At 45.7% G+C, this 16,770-nt stretch overlaps 1 long non-coding RNA gene across 1 annotated transcript in view; it reads left to right on the top strand.

Moving 5' to 3' along the window:
- Positions 1-15,536, top strand: part of LOC308062056 — a 92,223-nt gene extending 76,687 nt beyond the window's left edge. The window contains exon 2 of the long non-coding RNA XR_013927454.1: positions 1-15,536. This exon is cut by the window's left edge and continues 65,980 nt beyond it. This is a non-coding gene — a long non-coding RNA (uncharacterized lncRNA).
- The last annotated feature ends 1,234 nt before the right edge of the window (positions 15,537-16,770 follow it).

Consider the following 16,770-nt stretch of genomic DNA (forward strand, 5'->3'; position numbering starts at 1 on the left):
AACCTTGCCAGTGCAGCCCTGCTGGTGGCACCCAGGCTGTGGGCTCTAAGTGTTGTGGTACTGGGGTGAGAGCAGGAAGGTGGTGAAGATCTCAATCCCTGCACCAGCATCCAACCAGCACTGCCACAGGCAAGTAGCACATATCGCAGCAACAGCAAAGCCAGCAGCCTCTGGAGTCCAGATGCATTAGAGCCTAAAGAGAGTGCTGTGCTCCCTAATGGGCACATGCTGTGGTTTTGAGCATCTGCACATCTTTTCCTGATTGTCTGCTGTTGAGCAGTGCTGGGTGCTCTGCTGTACACCAGCAATGGCTCTTCCAAACTTCCTTGATTATGTCTGTGCCTGTTGCTCGGTGCTTGTGCAATGAAACGGAAGGCAGCAAGAGTGACGGAGATTAAATGAGCAGCAAAAGGAACCTGAGCTGAATTTTGGGAGGGTAATTAGTGGTGCTGGTGGCTCCGAGCAGAGTAAGGGGTTTTGCTTTCTTCTATTATCCATGTGGCACTGGGGGAATGCCAGGCAACTCCCTCCTGATCCTTCTCTAATTAAAAGGTTTTTCTGCGTAAGGACTGGAATATATGAAGAAGTGATAAATTAAATGCTGCAAGTTCCCTGCTCTGTGCTCGTGCTGCAGCAGGAAATAGATTCTGCATCTCGCAGTCAGGCCTGCGAAGAAACTGCTCCTTTCCCACTGCAAACAGGAGCTTGCGGTGCTTTCAGCAGCAGCCGGCTTCCTTCGGCACGAGGAGACAGGCTGCCGTGCTTTCTGCACCCAGACGCCAGTGACAGGGCCCAGCATTACTGAACCATCCGCGGGACGTAGGAGCTGTCCCCTGAGCAAAGGTGCAATAAATGATTTGAGCAGGGTAGGGCTTTGCTGGCATTAGTCCAGGAGAGGAAGGCGAAGGCACTGCCTTCTTCCAGCAGTTAAAAAGCAATAGTAGAGCTGCTTAAAGCAGCTGCTGCAGCCCCTGGGCTGCACTGGCCTCCTTCCCGGCACGCAGGGTGGAAGATGCAGCTTTTCTGCCTAAGCGCAGCAGCTCAGGCTCCCACCTGACATACCTCACGGCGGGCTGGAGATAAGCAGGGTGGGTAGCAGGGAGGAGATTGGCAGCCCAGAAGGATGGAGCAGGAAGAAATTGCAGCCTTTAAACCCCTGAGGTCCCACAGCCCTGCCGGGACAGCTACAGGAGACCGTCCAGGGGGTATAACCTGGAGACAGAACCCTCTGCTCCCAGCTGATCACCTCGGTGATGGGCAAAAAACTAACACACTAAAGCAAATCACACACAGACAGAGAAGGAAATGTGTCAGGTTGATCCTAAGGGATTTTTTGGAAGTTTTCTTGGTAACATCAATATATTTTATTTTTTTTTAAAGACTTGGTTACAATGAAATGGAAAAGGGAGGCTGTTTTCCTGTGGCCCGGAGTCAGTGTTTAAAAAATGTAGTTGTAAGTGAAAAATCCTTTCAAAATAAAATAAAAAACTGCCTCTCAATGCTATAAGAATGTCAAAATGGAATTTCTAAAGTTTAAAGGTCAGGTTTTTAACCTTACCAAAACAACTCAAGAGTTCAATAGCATTTCAAAATACTTGAGTGAATCCAAATCCATGTGTTCTAGAGAAAAAGCTTTCTTTCCAAAAAAATTCAATAAGGTCTCCATAGGCATCACCTCCTGGTCTGTCCTTGCAGGAGGGATGGTTTGTTCCTATCCTTCGGATAGATTTTCATCTATTTATTTATTTATTTAGTAAGTAAAACTCATGCATAGTGTAAACACACCAAAAAGCACACGCCCTATTGAATTTTCAGAGATAAGTATTTTAAATCCGGCCTTTCCCAAAGCTCCAGACATGCATTATTTACAACAGAGAATAATAATGTAACAAAGCTGTATTATATTAAAATTGTTCCATAAAATATTACGATTATCATTTTTTGTGGCTTGACTTAAGGTGCACAATTTATATAAAACAATATGAATTATTTTCTGTTACAAAAAATTATTCAGTGTGGGCTCTCTGTATTACAGTTATTAATCTTTCTATTTAAATGCAAATTTTTCCTTTCAACTGAGAGCTAAAGATACTTTTTATACAACTAATAAAACACAACTTTGATCTTCTGATCCCTCATCAGGGAGATGGCTTTCTCAGTTGTGTTTGGGATGTCTCTGCCAGAACATGGTGTTCCTTTACAGCAAGGATGCTTTCTTCATAAATACATTAAAAATTATTCCCCGTTAAAAATGAAATATTCATTTGTACAGCAGGGTGTGACTTGGGCAATCTTTAGTTACTTTGTTTTTGTAATAAGAGAAAAGAGCTAAAAAGTATAGTGTCCTTTGTGTGGGTATATGCCGTGCCTGCAATGTAGGAGGGTAATTTATCCTCAGAAAATCTTGCTTTGTTTCCTAGTGGGTTTGCTGCTATGAAAAACAATAAATCAAGCTTTCTTTGAGCAGGCTGGTGTCAGCTCAGGTGGGAGCTGCAGGGTGGCACTGTCAGGGGAGTTGGATGGAGTGGCCAGAAGTGTTTCATCCAGCCATGAGGCAAGAGTTGAAGAAATGTCAGGTTTCCCGATCCCCACAGTAAGTTAAGAAACATCAGAAAACTTCATGTCACCCCCAAAATACTGTGTTGCTAGAAATTTGGTGCCGTGTGAGCAGTTTCTTTCGCATAAGCGTCAGAGACTGTCTAAACCCTCACTTCTCCCATTTGCAGAAGGGAGTGGAAGTGGCCCCATCGGACCAGGAGGAGACTTCCAGTGTCTGATCCCTGGGAGCTGCCATCAGCCGGTGGTTTTGCGGGTCTCATCATACATGCAAGAATGTGACGGTGCTCAAGGAGAGAGGTAACTCCTAGCTATCTGGCAGCTTGTGTCCTGAAGCAGAAATCGAAGCTGTTTATGTCATTTTAGGCTAATTTCTGCTAATTCTTGTTCTGACGAGTGCTACTATCACCCTGAGCAACTCCAAGGACAGCTTCCTTAATAATAATTATAGCGTTGGACTTTTAGTTACCAGTATTAACAAAGGAAGTTGAAAACTTGATACTTGCTGTATCTCCATCTTTCAGCCTTGAATGAGCACAGACTTCTCATCCCACCTTCTGAGAAATGCCATCTCCTGCTGGCAGAAAGCTTTCCTATGGTCTCCCAGGTCCTGCATTGGCCAGCGGAGCGTGTTGTCCTCTGTTTGCTGGCCACCGCTTGGTCTCCTCTCTTAGTTTTGGTCTGACTAACCCTTGGTGGGAGCTTGGCTACTTCAGCCAGTGAAAATGTGGGTAATTGAAAAGGCTAAAGCAGTGAGCAGTGTTATAATTAACTGGCCGCATTAGGCGTTTTACAATTCTGACACCTCACAAGAGTGGAAGTTTAATGAGAATGGAGAGAGGCTCAAAAGCAATCCATTTTCCTAGTAAAGATTGTAATGAAGGTGTGAAATGATGCACAGCTAACTAAACCTGTCTGTAATAGCCTCTCTGTAATAATGTAGTGATCTGACAGACTTCAGAAAAAACAATATAGTGCGCATGTATGTATACAGATAATACATATATATATAGCGTTAAAGTGTAATACAGCTCGACTGGATGTGCCATGTGTAGGTCAGGTTCCAAAATGTGTAAAGAACTGATTTTTGAAAGAAAATGCTCATTTGCAATGTAAAGATGAGTGCAACCCAAGGAATGCCCCATAGAAACATGTCCCAGAAGAGGATGTGCAAGCAGAGCACGTGGGGCTGTGAGGACCTGTGCCAGGGCCATGGCACAAAGCACTTCTGTGACCCGTGTGCGCGGGCACGACCTCCTTGCTACAGTCCCAGCTGGGATGAGTTCCTTCTGAATCTTCCACAGAGGGGCAGAAAGCGTAAAGGTATTTTCTTACTATTTGTTTCTGAAGAGGCTGTGTCTGTGATTATTAATTTAAAATTCAGCAGCAGCAGCTGTAAACGGAGTGTACTTTGCACAGTGAAACCCTGTAGTCTGTCATTGCAATTGCATCTATTTGCCTTCATTTGCAAGTAAAAGATCAGATTAGGGTGCATACGCAGGGAACTGGAATGAGTATAGCACATGCCATGTGACTTCTGGTGGCACTTTGGAGCAAGCCGCCCTCTGAGGATATTTTTGGAAATGGGTGTTTTCCCGTGGGATCTGGTGCCCCCCAGCCTTCATCTTAAAATTCTTTTCCAACCTAAACGATTCTGTGACTCATAGGGTCTTACCTGCCACCCCTGCAGGTTTTGCTCTGAGCTGGCGAGCAGCTGGGTACCCCATACTCCACAGAGGTGGGTATGCTGCAGCACCCCGGTGGTGTGGCATGTGGTCAGGAGGTAACTTCTGCCCACCAAATGTCCCAGAGCTGTCCACATTGCAATGAGCATTGCTCCATGCCCCATGGAGCAATGAGGGTGGCTCCAGGTGTATCGCAATCAAAGGACAGGTTTCATTTTGAGTGGGTAAGTTTGTCCGTCTACCTGGGAGCCCTTTGCCACCCGATGCCACCTTTGCTCTATAGCATGTGCCCGTTCTCAGCTATCAGCATCCTCATGTGGTGGGAACATCAGTCTGCTGCTGGCTCTGCGTTTCCAGCCAGGCTGAGGGACGGTTTCTGTTCTGGGCAGCTCTTGCTCCAGTTTGATCCCAAAGAGAGCTTTTCCTGGCTGACCTGAATTACCTTTTCCTTTCTCAAATGTATGATTTGTATGACTGATATAAATGTCAAACACATAGATGAAGGGTAAAAATGGAGATAAACACGTTGCTAATTGTAATCATTATGTAAATACCCGAGCCCATAAATTTCAACTCACGTAATTAATTTTACAGTTTCCTTTACTTGTCAGGACTTGCATGAATACGGCTGAGCTTTTGCATAGCTGCTTGCAGGATAGAGCCTTGATTTCTAAAGTACGTGTACTTTGCGTGTGGCATATGGTGAGGGCTCATGAAGCATAATTGTGGAACATTAATGTTCAGCTCTCCTGCAGGGAGTATCACATCGTGAAGGGTGACTCCTTTCAGTAACATCAAGAGCCTATAGGAGAGGCACTTCTTTTAAAGATCTCAGCCATATGATTTATGGTAAATAACACTTGCATTTCCATACTACATGTTTCTGTTCTAGAGGCTTGCCCTTGTTGGTGCTCAAATTTGTTTTTGTTTATCATGTCACAGGACTTGAAGCAATACAGTTTTTGCAAAACATGTGGGAAGACTATGTAAACACTATGCAAGCTTTCTATATACTCTGTGTGTCCTCTCCAATATTTTTAAATGTTCTAGCTATGCAGTTAAAGCATACCCATTAATACAAGGTAATACAAAGACATGGTTATTTAGTGGGAACACTTAAGTTACATTTTCACAAAGAGAACAAGAGGATCCCCCGAGACTCTTGTACAAATAACAAAGGACGGAAGCTCAATTAGTGAAAGCATGGAAGTGAAAAGTGAGACAAGAATTGTGCAGAGTAAAATTCAGTAGGTATATTAGTTTTTATAATATACCGATGCTTATACATTAAAAGGCTGCACTGAAGAATGAATGAGTTACTTTTCCTGTGTCAGTTTTCTAAACTGGTGTTGTCAGAATTTTTTTGCAGTGTTGTGACTGAAGGTATGAGCAGTTGATTCCTTAATTCTGATTGATGGAGGCGTCACTTTGATACTTCCATTTACTTTTTTCATTACAAGAAGAGCAGAAATTGTCCAGAATTATTTTTTCATTTTGTGCTTCCCTGAGACTCAAGCAACTGGTGATATTTTTTTTATTTGTCCATATTGTTTTAGATTAATATTTTCCAAGCAACAATATCTAGAAGCATGAGCCTCAACAGCTGGCCAGAAAGTAAAGAAAGAAAGACGAGTTTACAGGAAATAAACCTAACCCCTATTCTTTTTCCTTAGAAGCCAACAGCGTGTTTCCAACAAGGTGAGACTAGATAACAAAATGCTGCACTCTGGCCCGTGCCTGCAGAGCTCTTTGGTAATGCGACTTCTGAAGCCCTTTGTGCTTTTCCTAGAACAAAGCTGTGGTTTCCTTTCTGATCTCCTGAGAGAGCCCAAGGGCTGTCAGGGCCGCTCGCGGTGTGTACGATGTGGGGATTGCACAGAGTTCAGAGCCTTGAGAGCCTGATTTCATGCGGCTTCACATGCTTTAAACCTGCTGTCATGGTAGTTCCCTCTTGGGGACTGCCAAGTGTCTGTACCGGCCAGTGGTCTCAGGGGGAAAGTGCATCTGTACAGAATCCCGGGAATAATCCCAGGGAAAATGGTTGCTAAGAAAAAATGAAATTATCAGCATATATGGCATTTCCATTGAAAGCGCTTCCCAATTAATTGGCTCAAGGTGACTGTTGTTGGTAGCCACCTTCTGTCAGTCACTGTTCCCATGTATTTATGTTTAGCTTAGTGATGAAACTACTTTGAAATGAGTGCAAAAGTATATATTTTTCAAATTAAGTTACTCTTCACCAGCTAAAAAGGAAAACCAAGGAGCATAGTGACTGGCAGAAATAGGGTCTGTAAAGGGAGCCGGAGCTGTGAGCACCAGCTCTTGTTCTGGGGAAATGTGTGGCACAGTAAGGTTCAACTCAATCCAGTGGAATTTGGCTGCGACCTCCAGCTCAGCGTGCTGCCACCCTGGGAAGGGAAAAGGCATTTTCAGAGCAAAGGTTGTCTTCATAAAGCCTTTTGGAAGATTGTATGAATGTGTTGTCCTTTTCTGAAACAGTGGTTTGTTTCTCAATTACTTTTATGTTCGTATACAGAATTGAAAATCATACAATTCCTTTGACCCCTTAAGTCATCATTATACTACTAAATGTCTCAAAACTTTAATCACTATTTTTTTCTGACACCAAAAAATGACAACGCATTGCTCCTGCCACAAAGATGCTATGAGCCAGGGTTTGGTATGGGCTTGTTTTGATTAGGGTTGGTATAAAATTTTAGAATTTTTATCAGCATTTTGCCAATGTTATGATTGGGTTTGCAGGCACAAGAGCACAGTCCTATTCTCTTTTTGAACAATGACTAGGCTGGCTCCCTGTGTGGGCAAACCCAGAAAGCAGTCTTGAAACCTCCTTGCAAAATGTTATATATCACCTCTCTGATGACAGCACCCAGAAGTGAAGCAATACGAGCAGCATTGCTTCATTTAATAGTGAGATCCTCACAGTGTGCTTCAGTATATATTATTCCAGAGATAAGAATCTTTAAATACTGAAGGAACATACAGTGTACAAGCATTGTATTGACATTTTTCTATGCTATCATAACCATGGATTCATCTGCTTGTCCTTATGTTAGCAATTTAATTTTAATCCAGGGCAATAATGAAAAAGTGCATTACTGGGGAGAAACAAATTCTTCATAGCCCATGTTCCTGATATTTTTGGGGGAATTGAATTGCATTTTCTGTTGACAATAACAGTCTATCTTTAGTTCTTCTGTGAACATCTATGAACAACAAAAATAGGTTTGCTAATGTATTGTTAGCCGGAGGAAAATAGACTATTTGTAGCTCTTGTATTCGGGGGCGGATCTGGAGCCCCCATCTGTGCCCTGTGGCACCTTTACTCTGCAATTCCCCGTGAGGCATGAGAAGACAATTCTGTGTGTGCTCACCTGCAGCTGGGAGCCTTGCCCCATCCGTGGAATGTTTTTGCCCACCCGTGTGGCTCAGTGACAGTGCGGGGCTGGGCTGAGCTGCGCTCCTGGGTCGGAGCTGTGGGTCGGAGCTGTGGGACGCTGTTGAAGTGCTCATGCAGGGGTGGCTGTTTCTGCTGGGCAGCCAGCGCTCAGGCAAGGCAAACTTCCCCAGGGCTGCAGTCACTTTAGATGCTGAAAACCAGAGGTTTCATTTATTTTAGGAACAGGTCAGTGGTGCAGGCATTTGCCTTACATAGTCCAGGTGACCAGTGCTTCTTGCAGCAGGTACTGGAGCGGTAGCTCCCAGCCAGAGCATTCTAGCTATGGAGAGGAGGCTGATCCTGATGCCATGCAGGGAAAAGATGCAGCTTGCGTGGGTGCAGACCGTGGTGTAGTGTAGACAGGGAAAGAGTATTCAGCAAAGGTGGTCTGAGAAATTCACATTAAACAGTGCTCTTCGCCCTCTTGGGAGACCCAGTTTCTTGTAGGGATCTGGGTGTGAAGTCTCTGGGATGGTGGGTCCTCCCCAGCTCTGGTCCCTTCCGAGGAATGGAGGCACAGCCCACAGGCTGTTCAGGCATAGGTTTTCATTGTTACAACACAACTGTAGTCACAGATTTGTTCAAGACTGGGAACAATCCAAAATCTAAAGATATTCGGATGAGAGGGCAGACTTGAGTAAGTGCTTAGGAGTGTTGTAAAAACAGAATAATATGGATTCCATTTTTTCATAATTTAATCTTTTTTTATATATATACACACACAGAGAGACTACTCAAAAATCCTACGTGATGGAGCACTGTATGAGATTTATTTCCTTTAGTTATTTTTGCTAAACTCTTGCAAAGAATCTTCTATTACAATTTTGAGCTTTATTAAAAAAATCCCAGGGGAAATGTGTGCTATTCTTTATTAAACTACATAGGATGTATTTCTGTGAGTTACACTCCTCTCACATGCACCTTCCCACACGTGAGATAAATTAAGAATGTCGCTATCTTTAATGCCAAAAGTATTTCCATCTTCCACTGCAAATATGCAGTGATGCATCTAGAATAGCACTGTCAGGGGAAGAAATCTTCACATGAACAGAATTTAGCTATTTGCGTTCCCTTTCTCCATGCACTTAGTATTTTATCCACGGGGGATATTTTCTTCAGTGGGATCATGCTAGCTGCAGGTAAATGGAGAAAGGAAACTCTTGTCTAAACCTGTTCTGAGTCCTGCCCCTTGGCCAGTCTCTCTGCCAGCCTGTGCCCAGGTCAAAGCCTTGCGAAGCTGTAGGAGATGTTGACTGAGAAGCATTGAGCTTGCTGATGGCACAGTGGGTGCTGGGGAATCAGTCCCACATAGTGGTGGTGCTGAGCGTAGCCTTCACCTCCTGGGTCTGTGCAAAGCTGCTGGCTCCAGTGGGGAAGCAGACAGGAGTGGAGACTGGAGAACTAATCTTGTTTCTGTGCTTCTGCCTCTGTGACTAATTGCTCTGAAATTTGCACATGTAATAGCTTTCACTTTTCCTAACATCTCTTACTAGGCTAGCGTTTAAAAAAGATGTATTTTCTTGTTGTTAACAGTGCGAGATGCAAATGGGGAAGCAGATAGATATGCATTGCTTAATAATTAAAACAGAACCACAAATTTCAGGGAGTGTGGTCAGGCACCGAAGAGTACCTGATCCCGTGTCCAGTGCTCAGTACAGTAGCAAGAAATGCACCCACTGCACCAGTCCTCTGTGGGAACGTACAAATTAGAAATTTCAAGGGCTGTTAAACACTGTGAATTTCCACTGTGGATCAGCACAAAGTTATTTGGCACAGGAGGTTCTGTAACTGTGATACATTGGGGAAGTTCATATTGTGCAATGGCCCCAAAACTCACCCTTCCTCCTCTAGTATGCAGAGATCCAGTGCTAAGACGTGTTTAATATAAAGCAGGTAGGATACTAGCTGACTGGAGCAGTTTTTTTGTCTCTTGTTGCCTTTTCATTATTCATCTTAGGATCATCTCCTTTGTTATTTATATTCAGCATAAATAATAATTAAACCAGGGGACAGAGGTGCGATGGTGTGAATGTGAAGAAAAACTCCATGTCCCTGATGCTGCAAAGTTGCTAAACTGGCCGGGACTGGTGAAGTACTTAGTCTGAGGAAACGTGGTCCATTGCGAATGCTTGCTGGCAAGCAGGAAAGCATTAACATGCAAGCGCTACTCTTAAGTGGCCAGAATGTAGTGATTAAAGTGCTCTTGCTGTGTGATCTTGGGCCTCTTGCCCTTTCTGTTCCTTAATTAATTTCCTCTATCACTTATGTATTAATAAAAACAAATTACCTGCTGCATGGGAGGTGAGAGGTTTTATTCATTTATGTTTGCAAACAGCTTAGAGATCTGAGGGAGGAAGGAAGAGGCTACAGAAGTAAGGTGGTTGTATGTAGTGCATGAATGATGTATGACAAGGTTTTATTCCTTGGCAGTCTGATAATTTGGCATAGGAGTAAGTTTTTTTCCTTTTCTTCTGTCTAAGTTTCTTTTTCTGACATTGTCGAATAAGGCACAGCTTTCACCTCCAGTGTGATATGTAAATTAATGGGTGTAGGGACACTTTGATTTTGGGTTCCACAGTCCCTTTGTCATCTGCTGGCAGGTTATATATTTGAAACTGGTGCTGGGATTAAAAATTGCTGCCATGTCCCATCTTGGAACAAACATGGGTTTATCTCCTGGAATAATGCTCTGCTTTCTGCTATTACCAAGAGGGTAGTGGCTGCGGGGGTTATCCTGCATGGGACAGAGGTGTACACAGGGGAAGTTGCTGTGTAGATAAGTAGAGTTGGTTGTTCTCTGCTGTCACAACTTGCACTAGAATTCAGATTTTTCTTGCTGTTTAGCAAACCAACATGCAGTAGCGCTGGCCAGAGGCTGCCTGTGTCGTCGATAGCTTTGTCGGTGGAGTTCAGCAAAGGCCGATGCATACCCATGAAAGGCAGAACGTGCTGTCTGTGGACGCCCTTGATGTCTTTCCTCCTGGTGAGTAATGCAAACAAACATGACATTCCTTCCTATCTGAAAAAAACAGTCTCAGGGTGGAAGCAACGTTAAAAGTCAGCATCTCTTCTCTTGTAACGTCCAATAGCAACATCTAATTCCAGATTTTCAAAGCTATTGCCTTAAGGTTATCCTGTGATATGGAGCGTGTTTGTGCACAAACGCCACTGCGAGAGCCGCTCAGCACACTTCAGTATGCAGTGAGCTCCTCAGCTGGGGTTCCACTTAGAGTTCCTCAGCAGGAACTAAGGATGTGTCATCCTTTGAGTCACCTCTTACTTTTAAAGCAGCTTTCCTCCATGAAAGTTTATTTTGTATTGACTCCAAAAACTTTATGCAGAACACCGCATTTCATAGCGCTTTGCCACAGATTTTTGTAGGGGGAGCAGGTTGGGGTGAGATGATGAGAGCTGCCTTTGAGGCTGTGAGTGCCTTCTTCCCTTGTGTATATCATGCTTTTGTCATCAGCAGTTTTCTTTGTGCCCCTTCCCAGTTTGCTCCTTCCAGGGATTTTTAGAAATGGTTGATGCTCTCTTGCACTGAGCTGTGTGGGGTGGGGAGCTTAAATTGATTTTTGGTGGTTGCAGTTTGCCTCTTTTAAATCCCTTCTTCTTGGATGCCTGTCGCTCCATCTCCCGTCTCAGATCAAAGCTCCAGAGGCCAGTTCCCTTCTCCTTCTTGAATATTCAGGATTTATGTTTCTCATGTACTTATGACCTCGGTTCACCCTGGGGCAGAAACCCTTATGGGGCAGGGAGAAGGGGAACTGTCTGCCTTTGCAGCATGAGTGACTCCAGTCCTCCCACAGCAGCCTCCCCTCATTTTTGGGGGGAGATTTCCATGCTGCAGGGTGCTCTCTCATGAGCTGGCATTGAAACCCTCCTGGAGGCTCCTGCTGATGCTGACACACAGCCAGGTCCCCGTGGGCAGGAGTCGTCTTGCACTGCACCCCTGAGCTCTTGGAGCCAGGTCCCTGTGGCAGCCCAAAGTGGTGGGCTCCTGTCACCCAGTCCTTTGGAGCCAAGGTCTGGTTAATGACATGTGTAAAGGCCTCCCGCTGATGAGGCCATCCATGCTGCTCCAGAAAAGTTGAGCTAATTGCGCGAAAGGTGAAGCCCCAGTACAGCGGCGATTGATTCAGCCTCGGGCCCTACACAGCAGAGAGCAACTCATGAAAACTGAAGACAAGGCATGTGATTTGCAGACCCTTAATCCAGCTGAAATACTGTGACACCTGACCTCATTAGAAAAAAGCCACAAAACACATCTCCCTGGATTGTTCCTTGCTGTGTCCAGTGAAATGCTGGGAGCTCAGCCAACCAGCCAGATATTTCTCCCTCTCCTGCAGAGTACTGTGTTTTCCTCTGTGCCTTGGAAACACTCATAGATCCAGAATTAACTCCTATAAACTCACACAGAGGAAAACTTATGACTTACTAATTAATACATAGATATAATGTGATTGTAGCCACAATTTAAAAAGCTGATCCACGGCACACAGGGTGAGAGAGTAAAGCAAACAAGCAAGGCACATGTGGGGTCTTACCAGGGGTCAGGAGAATTTGTAAGCTGGTGTTTCCCTTAGATCCTAATTTTGTTTCCCTTAGATCCTAATTTTATGGGGAAGTAAATTCACAGCCACCACACAGTTGTGGGGCTTCCAGCCCATAGTCTGGCCTAGCCCCTGGTATGACCCCCCCCTCTCCCAGCAAGTCTGGTCTGCTTCAGAGCATAAGCTTAGGTTGCACATAGAGTAGGATGGACTTCACATGTGGCAGTGTCGTGCCTTTGCTTTCAATGCCTATCATGTTTCCCTAGCACAGACAGGTCCTTGCTTCTAACAGCAGACAGCTCTTGCTCCAGCCAATTTGGATGCTGAAGTGGTATTTGAAATTCATGTACGGGAAAGGCGGAGGGGTATAATGGCATTTCCATGCATGTGGCTTAGTTCTTTACAGTGGTTGTCTGCAACCCATGAATCATGGAGGAAGTATTCCTACAAGGTGGCTTGGTCTCTACAGAGGTGGTACTTCACTGGAGGGAGCAGGTTGCTGCGTCCCAGAACCCTCCTCTTTCTCTTGCCCTTCTCAGTTCAGCACTACTAAGTGGTCCCAGCAGCACAGAGCAATCGTCCCTTTCACAGCTGCACCATAGGCAGGGGATCAGGGCAACGAGGGATTTGGCTGGTATTTGGGGACTAGGGATGATTAATGTTTCCCTGTCACTAACACATCACCGCTTGTGTCAACCAGCAGCGTCAGAGCAGCTTGATGCAAACCAGCTAAGTGTCATCAGCAATTTGTCGTGGTCATTAGCACGGCGTGGAGCGCCGCATCCGCAGGCTCCTGCTGGTGTGCAGCACTATGGGGTGCTGTCTGCAGGGCCTGCGGACCCCTCTGGGACACTCGCAGGCAGCAGCTCCCATCTGTAGCATTCACCATTAAATGTCAATATGAACCTATTAGAGAGAGGCCAGGGGAAGCAGGAATGGCAGCTCAGCAGGCAGTGACTGATCATGCACTTGGAGAATGATTGATTTACTTATTTAGGGCTCCATTCAGCAGATTCATGTCCATGGGGCTTGGGCTTAATGTGAGTTGGGGAGATGAGGCTATTTCAGCAGCAAAGGAAGCCACCAGTACTTCTGTACTGGTACTCTCAAGCACGGCACTTTGGTATTTATTTAACCTGTTGCCCAGCCTTGGGGCCAGCCCCACTGGCAGCGGGATTCCCTTCACCCCACCACCAGATCCAGCCACTGTGAGAGTTTCAGGTGCTGTGGCAGCACGGAGGGAATCTTGGTAGTGCAGGTTTTGGGGGCACTGGGCCCACCCAGCCCAAGCCACACCGGGCAGGTGCAGCCCCTTGTTGCAGGGGCTGCTCGGTTACTCTCCACCTTTTGCTTTGCTGCAGTACACAGGAAGGGGAGTGATAGCACAGGCTTGTGAATGAGAAGGACCATCCTGGGAGCAGCAAGGGCCTGGAGCAGGGTGGTCCTGGGGCCGTTTCACCAGTGACCATAACCAGCTTACTAGTTTGGGAGCCCTTTCTTGTGAAATGCTGTTAGCACGCCACAACGCTAACTGGGACAGAGACTCAAGCTGGCATTGCACCCTACAAACCTCTGGTGTGGTGTAGCCCAAACTTCATGCCCAGGCTTTGCTATGCACCTTCTGGATCCAGCTCACATGTCTGTTATGGTCTAACTTGGCAGGAATTGCCAGGCATAACCAAGCTGGTGATTCATGTGCTCTGGGAGCCTTTCTCAGGGCGTAGGCAGCACCAGCTGCTTCCCAGGGAGGTGTGAAAGAGCCCTGTCAAACAGCTATGCCTGACACAGAGGTGTCACTTCCTGGCAGCGGTGTTTGGCCTGGAGCATCAGCCTTGTCTCAAGTGAAAATACAGCAAAGCACAGTCGCAGAGTGCAGAGATTGCAAGGAGAAACTCTAAAAAGGTCTCCCTGTTTCAAATGCTGGCCGAGGAGGGCAGCCACTCATCCTCACAGCTGCATGTGGAAGAGTTAGAGCCATCTGCCTCCTCCCTGAGACAGATCTTTGGCTGACAGCAGCAGTTTTGATGGAGCTGCCTGGTTTTCTTGCACACTCTACTGTACCAGCACACCCTTTAGTTTCATTACCTCCGCTGTGCCCACTTACCACTTTCTGGGACCGTTTCTTGGCTGGAGCTGCCATTCTGCATCTTGGAAAAAAACCCCAAACCAAACATCTATTAGAAGCAGTTAAGTTGCTAATGGAGACAGATCAAGTGTGAAGTCCATCACCTGAAGGCTCAGCACTTGGGAGACCAGGAGGAAGCACTTAGCTACTTAAGAGAGGGATGCAAAGCTGTGGGAGCGAGCTGGAAGGCAGTTGTTGAAAAGAAGCCTTCATCTGTGGGATGCTTTAGCTACCTGTGTGAGGTCTCTGCAGCTCTGCCTAGTCTTTGCCAGTATCCTGTTCATTGGGTGGGTGGTACAGTAGAAAAATGAATGGGAATTAATTAGCAAAGCTGGGAATTTAGGGTGTTATCTGTAACATGCAGGTGGAAAAAACATGCGTTCTCTCTTAAGGACTTCCCACAGATTTAAGTCTCTTGTGTCTTTCCTTCTAATGTCAGTGGTTAAAAAATAGGACCGAAGAAGAAATCTAATATTTTTGCTAGCGTTAAGCTGGCAGCTAGTTAGTGCTGGCTATTTATTGCATAAGGCAAATAGCTCAGCTGAGACTTGCTTTATGGATGTGCAAAATAGCTGTGGCTCTCAGGAAGCAGGCAAAGTTTGGAATCTTTTGTCCTTTTCAGGAGTCACAGTGACCTGCAATACCTTAGCTTAAGGTAATGAGTCTCCCGTATCTGTGCTTACCCACCAGATAACAGCAGGTCAACTGGGCTCCTGGTAGAGTTGATGAGGCTTAAATAAGGACGAACAAGTTCTCTAATAATGTCTGCTGCACTCCTGGGGGACACTTACCTGGGATGATGCTGTCCCCTACTGAGTGACCATCATCAGCCTTTATATTCAAATCTGCTGCTGCTTCTCCTGTGCTTAAGAAGGATTTAAGCCTGTTAGGGAAAGGCAGTGTTCAAGTAGGGAGGGGATTGGCTCTGTGATGCACTTTCTTCTGGGTGCTGGTCTGAGCTCTGCACTGCTGAGACATCCAAACAGTGAGTCACAGGTATGTCTGTTTGTGGTCCATACTGGAGTTGCCAAACCTGTTTACAGTAGTGGTAGTACTAGGATGCTGTCCCTTCTGCTCCCAACAACTGAACATTCAATGATTTCAGTTCTGATAATGTTCCTTTTTTCTTTTCTTTTTTTTTTTTTTTTTTTTAATATATTTTTATTTAAACAACAGAAAACCAAACCCCTCCAAAACAACTCTGAAATCTGAAAACAAATTACTAGTTGCCACTAATTTCACTAGTGTAGATCCATAAGCATCAAACCCAATTCTTTTCCTGAAGAACTTGTAGTGGTTGCAGCCTGGAGTAGGGTGTCTTCAGGGAGGGGTGGAAGGAGCAGAATGAATCACCAGGCAGGGACTTGCCTTGCAATGGGTAAGGCAGTGCTGGGAGATGGACTTCAAGCTCTTCAGACCTGCAGGTCTCCCCTGCAAGGCTGCATTTCAAATACAAAACAACGTATTTTAATCCACTGTTTGAGAACATATGTTGGGAAGGGACTCTGCATTTGCTAACTGTTTGGGTTTGCTGCCTGGTAGAGCAGAGCCTGCTTGTTGCCTATGAGGTGCTGTGCTGGCTGAACATGCTGCTGCTTTTGCCATGCATCTGATTTTAAGTTTAAAAGTTACTGTTTTGGGGGAGTGGTGTAGCTGACTGAGTGGTTTTGTGATGGCCAAGGAGAGGAGGCTGGGATCCCGCAGTAGGAGTGCAGTGAGGCAAACCTGGGCTCAGATTCACCGGCTGAGCTGCTGGCTAGACCCTGCAGGAGTCTGTTAAAGGCAGGAAAATGGTGATGTGAGGACAGGCTGAGAAAATGGGGACATTTCTGTCTCTCAGGGACTCCTGCCTCTTCCTCTGCCAGTGTGCGTGTGTTGGGGAAAATGTTTCTTCCAACGTGGTGAGGAACGCTGTGGACTGAACTACTCTTCTGTGGAAGTGTGCTCTCTGCAGCGAGTGAAGCTCTCTGTGGAGCTCAGTGGCCCAAGGAACCAGGCAATAAGAAGAAATCCTGGTTCACGGGTGGTGCTTCCCTGCAAAGACATACAGTCCCCTCCTGCCAACACCTTTGGAGTTAGCTTGGTTTTCATTTCAGATATGTTGAAAAACTTCAGTCTGGCAAGATGGGATTCCTCTTCTCAGCTACCTGCAAGCTGGCTCTTTCTATCCTGTCCTGCTCTTTTCCCACCAGCTGCTGTGCTTGCCAGCATGGATCTGCCAGGCAGCAGGAATCCCTGTGGCTGTGGGAGAGGCAGGCAGAGCCCATCTACAGTCTTTGCTTTCTCTGGAGGATCTTCAGGCTTGATCTGTGCCAGCCAAGCAGCTCTTTTCACTGGTAGCATCAGTGGATGTTCATTGTTTCCTGCAGGCCAGGCACTGGGGAGGGAGGG

The sequence above is a fragment of the Falco punctatus genome, assembly GCF_963210335.1.
Source record: "Falco punctatus genome assembly, chromosome: 4".
Classification (NCBI taxonomy): domain Eukaryota; kingdom Metazoa; phylum Chordata; class Aves; order Falconiformes; family Falconidae; genus Falco; species Falco punctatus.